We start from the raw sequence: 7,729 nt of genomic DNA, 5'->3' as shown, positions 1-7,729 counted from the left end.
CTCTAAATCGAAAAATCAGAGTAAAATAAAGACTTGAACGAAATTTTCGGTCTTTTCTTAGCAATAATATTTTATTTTACTTTGTCATTTTTTTTATCGTCAAACGACGTCGTTGTAGGATGCGGCGCTTTTATTGGGCCGATTGTTTGTATAAAATACGGCCCGCTTAATATGTTATTCGTTATTGGGCCGGATATATTTAAATTAAATCATTACTCTGGTTTTATTTTGTCCCAAAATTTGAAAAATAATGATAAGTTATTTACTTAGTATAGCGATTCCAAAGTATTAAATTCATCGAAAATGGCGATTTGGATTAGAATTTATCATATCACTTTATATGGTAATTCTTATATTTGTTAATACTAAAATTAAAGGTTAATCTTATATTTGGCAATGCTCTAATTTTAGTTTTAGTAAAACATGTGGGGTGAAACAATCAGTAAAACATGTTTGATATATGTAAAATAAGGTGTCAGAATGTTGCTGCATTTGCTCCATAATTAACCAACATTTTCCATGGGTTAAAAATAAGTTGATTAAGGTTAAAACATTTGAATTAATTATAATACACATGTTATTACACTTTGGCCAACGGAACCAAATCAACGGCTGCAAAAACAGGGTAAATTGAAATCGGACGGCCCACAAAAATCGTGATTTAAGATGAAAGGAATATGTGTAGGTGGCCGACAAAATACTATTTTTACTTTTTTTCCTACCTGCAAAACTCTCTCAATATATTTAGTAATAATATGATACACATTAAAACCTCATTTTTCATTGTGATTGGGGGACCCACGAATATTTTTTTGTCCCAGTGGCCACTTTCCTAGTAGTAGTATAATTGTTAACATATATTTTGATGATAGATATAGTGGGGTAATCAATTGCTAACTTATCTTTTAATTGTTAATTATAATCAATTTAATTTTATAGGATTTTTAGAGATTTACTGCTCTATAAATTGTTATATGTAATTTCCTTTTATTATTATTTAAATTTAGATAGATTAGAAAAATGACCAAATTTAGGGTTTTTGATAAAATGTAAATATAGTATATAAAAATATCAATGTGATTCCTTAAATATTTCAACACAATTTTGCATTGACATTATATATGTATTATATTGACATATTTTATTCCTTGCATTTACATTAAACTGATAGGAAAAATACAAAAATTTAAAAAAAAAAAACAAATTTTGACATCGGAACATATGCAAGTGAGATCTCGTTAGAATCCTTAAAAAATTATCTTTAATTTGATATATTTTGGGTATAAAAAAATATAAATTGAAATAGTTATAATCATTCAAAGTTTTGGGATATTTTTAAAAGTTAGTTATAACTAACTTTTTGTTAATTAACATTAATACCCTTAATTGACATTTTTTGTGTATCGTATTGATATTCGTGGATGAATGATCTTCTACGTTGATTTAATGATCTAATGTCTATCATTTAGTTGTAGTTGGCAATTTAAGAGAGAGCAATATAACACACCCCTATCATGAGTTATATATGATCGGCACAAGATATATACTCCGTTCATTTCCTTAAATAAAATTTCTTTCCTTTTTTTATCACTTTTCTAAAAATAGAAACTCTTCATTTTAGGAAATAGCTCCCCACATTCCACTAATACTAATCTCACTACTTTTTTTCTTCCTCTTTCTTACTTTACTAATTTCTTATCTTCCTTTTAGTGAGATTAGTATTTATGGAATGTGGGGAGCTATTTCCTAAAATAAAGAGTTTCTATTTTTAGAAAAGTGGTAAAAAGGGAAAGAATTTTTATTTAAGGAAATGAACGGAGTATACCTTCGCAATTTGCGCATCTTCAGTGTTTGGATCGTCCATTTTTCCTCTGAGGGAATCGATGAAAAACGATGAAGGTTTTTCTTGGAGAGAAAGAAAGTAATTAAAGTAGGGTTTGCTGTGGGATGGGATGTCAATCGGGTCGGTCCATCGGGTTTTGGGCCAACCCTACTCAGGTTGCAGGTCAATCGGGTGCGGGCTAATCATTTCATGTATAATTTTAGGCTAAATAACATAGACCTCCGCATATGATCAAAATCAGTTGAAAGAAATTCTGTGTGTTGGGTTGGGAGAATTGTACATTTTCAAGAGTTTGTGATAATCATAATAACTTTCAAAATTCGTTCAAAATATTAGAATTTGCCCGTAATTTATTTACTATGATTAATAAAACCAACATCCCAATATTTTTACAGTGAAAGATGTGACTGATATTTGTTCTTAATCAATTTATCTTTTTATAAATTTTCACTCCCTTTTATTGTGCATGTATAATAAAACCAACATCCCAACACATTAAACTGGATGATTACCATATTCGATATGAGTTCTTCAACTTACTTAATAACCAGATGATAAGAAATTACAAGGAAAACTTCTTTGTCTACATATATCTTGTTCATTTTGACTACCAATTAATTTTGTTGTTACTAATCCTTTTCACTGCTTTGTTATAGTCTGATTAGTTTTGTGGTTATTATTGACGAGGCTTGGTTTCCTATTTCTTGGCCCACGCCTTGTTTATGGTCCCAGGCCTAATCGGAGTCATAGTCAACGATTTTGAGACAACTGACAGCTGCACCAGTTCCAATTCGAGCAGTCGATAAATGAGCTTAATTAGTAGTAATTTACATACTATCTTGTCTCAAGTTAATTAAGTCATTTACATTTTTGAAAATAAAAACAAAATATCAATCACTTTTATTTTATTATATCTTAATATTTCATTTTATCTTCATTTAACTTACTAAACATAACTTTTTTTAAAAAAATTCACCTAGGAAAAACATTTCAATTAACATATTAGAACAGATGGAATATAATTTTATGAAAAAAATTGGTTCGTTTTTGTTTCTAGTGTTTTTATCTGTTCTCTCTGAATCTTGCGTCATGCATTGCATTTAAAGTATGAATTTAATTTTCTTTTTCTATAATACAAATTCAAGTAACCTTATTTCTATTATCTAAATAAAGTAACACTTTTTGTAAAAAAAGTTTGTTGTAAAAGTGATTGTTATAAACTTGTATAATCAATAAAAATAAATGTTGTTATGAACAAAAGTGATTGTTCTTATACGTAAAAGTTGTCATGTTAATAAATACTAAAAATCATATAAAAAATTATATTAGCTCGGGCCAAACCCGACCGAATTAGGTCCTGTTCGGCTGTTCGGTCTGACCTGCGAACGCACTGAGCTACCTGCTTCAAGAAACGAACGCCCTTATCAAACTCTTCCTCCTTAACCAGACTCCTCAAAGTGTATAAATAATTATCTAGATATTGAACCAATTTATAATCACTACAAAGTGTAATTTCAGCAAAAATATATAGCAGTACTCATTCATTCAACGACAAATATTCATTTTTTTTATATTTTGATTCATTTATAGAAATCAATTTTCTTTCATTCTTGGTAAGATCTATATTTAATAAGACCGATTTTATTATCCACTAATAATATTTTAATTATATTTTTTTTGTGATTCTCTTTTATTTCATGGATTTAATGTTTCAAAATTTGTATCCATTATTAAGATTATTAATAGTTAGGGAGTATATAGTTCCACAAAATTATTGTGTCAATAGCCAAGGCCCATTACAAATTAAATGGACTAAGATACACAACTTTATAAAATCATAATTTATCTAACTATTTGATCTATTATGCCTATGTAGTTGTGTGCTAACTACCAATTTTGCATTAACGACATTAATTTACTTATTTTATTACCAACCAAAGTTAAACGGAATTCAAACTCATAGTTATTGTGATTTGTGTTAACCCAAGTAAAAACAAACATTTATCTACGATGTAAATTTCGTATTGAAATATTTGTATTATGACAATTATATCAAATTAATTAGAATTATATAATTAAGGTATGGTTGCAGTGAAATTTCCAAACTGATAAAAGAATGAAATGGAAATGGTGTCGACGTCTAAAGTGTGAAAATCGACCAATGTATATTTGGTGGAGAATTCAGCATAGAATTGCTAACTATCACTAATTATATTGCACCAATATAGTGGAATATTATAACGACCATTATAATCATACCCTAGTAAATTATATGACACCCATCAATTGATAAAATAAAATAACACACTTGTTTTCAGTTTAAATAAGTCAACAATTGTCACACGTAACCTATATTATTAATTATATGTTAAAACGTGGGAGGATCGACATAAATTCATAGATTTTTTCTTATATAATCACCAAGGGTATCTATCGTCCAGTGATTATTCCCTGTGCTAATTTGTAGGCAAACTCAATGGATGAAACAGCTAGTCTAAGAAAATTCATACTCTTCCTCTCAAAATTATCTAAAATAAACCTAGAAGAGACTTCTAATTGCATACTAAATTAGTTTGTGTGTTGAAATTAACATAGTATATATATAGGTGATGTTCGGTTTCCAAGATAAAATTATACGAGATACAATTTAGGATTGAGTTGTGAGATTATTTTAGTCATAGGGGGTTAGCTATGACTAATTACCTCATGATTATCCATCTAGGATTGAGTTGCGGGGTTGAATCTCATGAACCAAGCACACTACAAATTTAATCTCGAATACAATCTTGCAAACCGAACACCCCATATTAGATTACGATAGATTGTGAATTTTTATATTAGGTTACTTTTGAATTACTTCAAGTGGATATCCTCAATTTGTAAAGAGGCCAATACTAAGATAGAGACATATATTGTCCTCCACTACAATTGAAAAAATATAAAGCTTGAATCTATATTTAAATTACACGTGCGCCAACTTATGCCCAAATAAGTATAATCTCATTTACAAAATTGTGCATTCCACAGCCATAACCCTGTTCGACCAAATTCCTCAACCAACTCCAATTTCAAAAATCTTGCTCCATTTCAAAATTCCTATCAGAAATGGCGTTGGCAGCAACGAGATTCAGTTCATCAGTCTCCCGCCACCAAATCCGAGCTCTCTCCCAGCAGCAGTCGAAGCAAAAGCATACCGCCAAATCCTCAACGCATCAACGGAGCCTTGCCGCAACCCTAACCCCTTCACATTCCTCTCCAAATTCCCCGAGCGCCGCCGAAACGAAACCATCGACGAAATCCTCCAATCCTTCAACCCAATCCGGCCGCGCTCCCACCCGCGGAAGGCCTACTCCTGCCTCCTCTCCCTCACCCTCGACCCCTCCATCGACCACCTCCCCCTTGCCCTCGCCGTCGTCCAGCGCACCCTCCGCTTCGGCTGCCTCCCCCGCCGCAGTTCCACCTCCTCCTCTCAAAATCGTGGCTGCGACGACGCCTGCTAATTTTGTCAGAGATGAAATCGATTCGTGTGGTGTGATAGCTCAGCCGTGAAGCAGAAAATGAAGGAAGAAGCTCACTTGAGCTTCGGAGTTTCAGTAGCCGTCAGATTGAGTTTTAGTTTGAAGATTTAATCCGAGCCATTGGATCTAAACTAGCCGTTGATCCAGATTAGGTTTAAATAAGAGTTTGTTAAGTTTCAGTTTCTCATTCTCGATCGATTGTAAAATCAGCTCAATTCGACTCAATAAAATTTCCTCTCGTTTTCGCATTCGTTCTTCCTCTCTCAATTCTTGCTCCCACACACATATTCAACTTCAATTCTAACAGATCGGATACACCCCCGATTGCGGCACTTGCAATTATGATACGAGCATATTCCTAGGATTATCCTCATATCTATATTATTTAGTTAGTTATTGATTTACCATATATTTTCATATTTATTAGGATTATTTTCGTATTCCTTAAGTTAGGGTATCCACTATTGTAAATAGTGGACATTGTTATTCATTTGGATCATTCAAGAAATATCAAATTATCTCATTATCCTTCTATTTTATTTTCACGCTTTTATTTCAATTCCGTATTGTTCTTGGTTTGATCGACGGGCAAAGCTCCCGCGACTACCTTTTATCCCTCCGACGATTGCAATCGTGACGCCGGAATCTTGTTAAGAGAAATCATCTCTTAACAATTGGTGCTTTCATTTCGTGCTCATCCTCCATCTTCAATCATCTTCATCCATGAATCCCAATGAGGAAATCATTTTATATTCGCTATGTGACCGGCTAATGGCTTTCTGCAACAGATTAACAAGAGGTTGGACAAGCTTGATGAACAGCAACACGCCCATCATCAATACGACCTCCCTCAGCCTGTGCAGCCATTCCATCCCTACCCGCAACCACCGCTGCCCTACACGTTGCCGCAGGCAAACCCAAATTCTTGTTGGGACCCACCATGGGCGCACCTGCCCACTGCGTCGCTGCAATATCCGGCACCGTGGCAAACAACAGTTGAACCCTACTTCGACAATCAGCCACAACCCTACTTCCACAACACTGACCCATACAGGCAGCACCAGATGATACGAGTAAACTCGTATCTAGAGATAACTGCGAGAGATCGCGGAGAAGATGTTGGTTCGTTCGCGGATCCTCCTGTCGAGCAGCCAACTATCGTTCAACTAGGGTTTTTGATAAAGTAAATTGCAGAGAAAAAGTAAAAGACGGTAAAAAGATAAAGATAAATGTATTTCTTCAAATGGATGATTCAAAAGATAACAAAGGCTCCTATTTATAATACTCATTAATAACCTAACTTAGTGATCAAGAAATATGAAATATACGCTAAATCAATAATATATGAAATAATAGAAATATGAGAATATGCCGTAGATATACTCTTATCAAATTACCTAATTATGTCTTTCGAAAATCGATCAATTTGGAGAAGTGATGGAGGTGTTGAAAGGGATGGGGCCCGATTGGGACAGCTACGGGGGATTGATTGCTGAGCTGAGCGAGGCTAGGAAGGTGGACGCGGAGGCGGAGGTGGTGAGGGAAATGGTGTGTAAGGAGGGGGCGAGGCCGAGGGAGGAGACGGTGGCGAAAGTGGTGGTGGCGGGAGGGCGGTGGAGATGGTGGAGATGCTGGAGGGGGTGGGGGTGAGGTTTGGGGTGTATGAGGTGGTTTTGGAGGGGTGTTTGGAGGAGAAGAGGTTTGTGTTGGTGGGGAAGGTCGCGGCGGCGATGTGTGGGAGGGGGTTTATACCGTTTATAAGGGCGAGACGGAGGGTGGTGGAGGGAGGGGGTTGGGGAGGTGGAGCATGCTGCTGTTGTGAGGAGGAGATTTGCAGAGATGAGTTCTTAGTTTTCTTGAATTGCATCATAGGAATTCTATACGAAGAAGAAATCGTGTAGTTTCTGCCGATTGATCAAATTCTAGTGCACAACGTAGATTTGTTATAGATTCATTTGTTTGTTTCGAGAGGACATGATAAAGTTATCTAAGAGCCCAAGTTCTTTTTTACATTTGAATGACGATTTCGCGACCAAAACGAAAAATGCAAATGAAGTGTTTTACTAACGGTGATAAAAAAGTAATTTCCAAACTTGTAAGCCTCAAATTTTAGAAATAGATTAAATATCTCCTTTTTCAGAAGCCCAATTCTTTTTCTGAGCCCAATTTTGTATCAATCTGGGCTTCCTCCACAATTTTCTATTAGCGGGAAAAGAGGAAACCAAATTATTTTACACTTACAAATCACTTCCAAATCTCAAATCCAAACAATCTCAGCCTATATGCACGCATAATAGCATCATTCAGATACAATTAAGAAACCAAGAGAAAGAGAATTAGATGGAGAGAAAGAGTTGCATAAAAAGGA

General features: G+C 34.5%; 2 pseudogenes; both read left to right on the top strand.

Moving 5' to 3' along the window:
* The first annotated feature begins 1,893 nt into the window (after positions 1–1,893).
* LOC121784436 lies at positions 1,894–5,609 on the top strand (annotated as a pseudogene).
* Positions 5,610–6,798: 1,189 nt separating this feature from the next.
* LOC121784435 lies at positions 6,799–7,212 on the top strand (annotated as a pseudogene).
* Positions 7,213–7,729: the final 517 nt, after the last annotated feature.

The sequence above is a fragment of the Salvia splendens genome, chromosome 21, assembly GCF_004379255.2.
Source record: "Salvia splendens isolate huo1 chromosome 21, SspV2, whole genome shotgun sequence".
In the NCBI taxonomy this organism is placed as follows: Eukaryota; Viridiplantae; Streptophyta; class Magnoliopsida; order Lamiales; family Lamiaceae; genus Salvia; species Salvia splendens.
The sequence above is the reverse complement of the archived record's forward strand: the minus strand, read 5'-3'. Positions and strand labels throughout refer to the sequence as shown.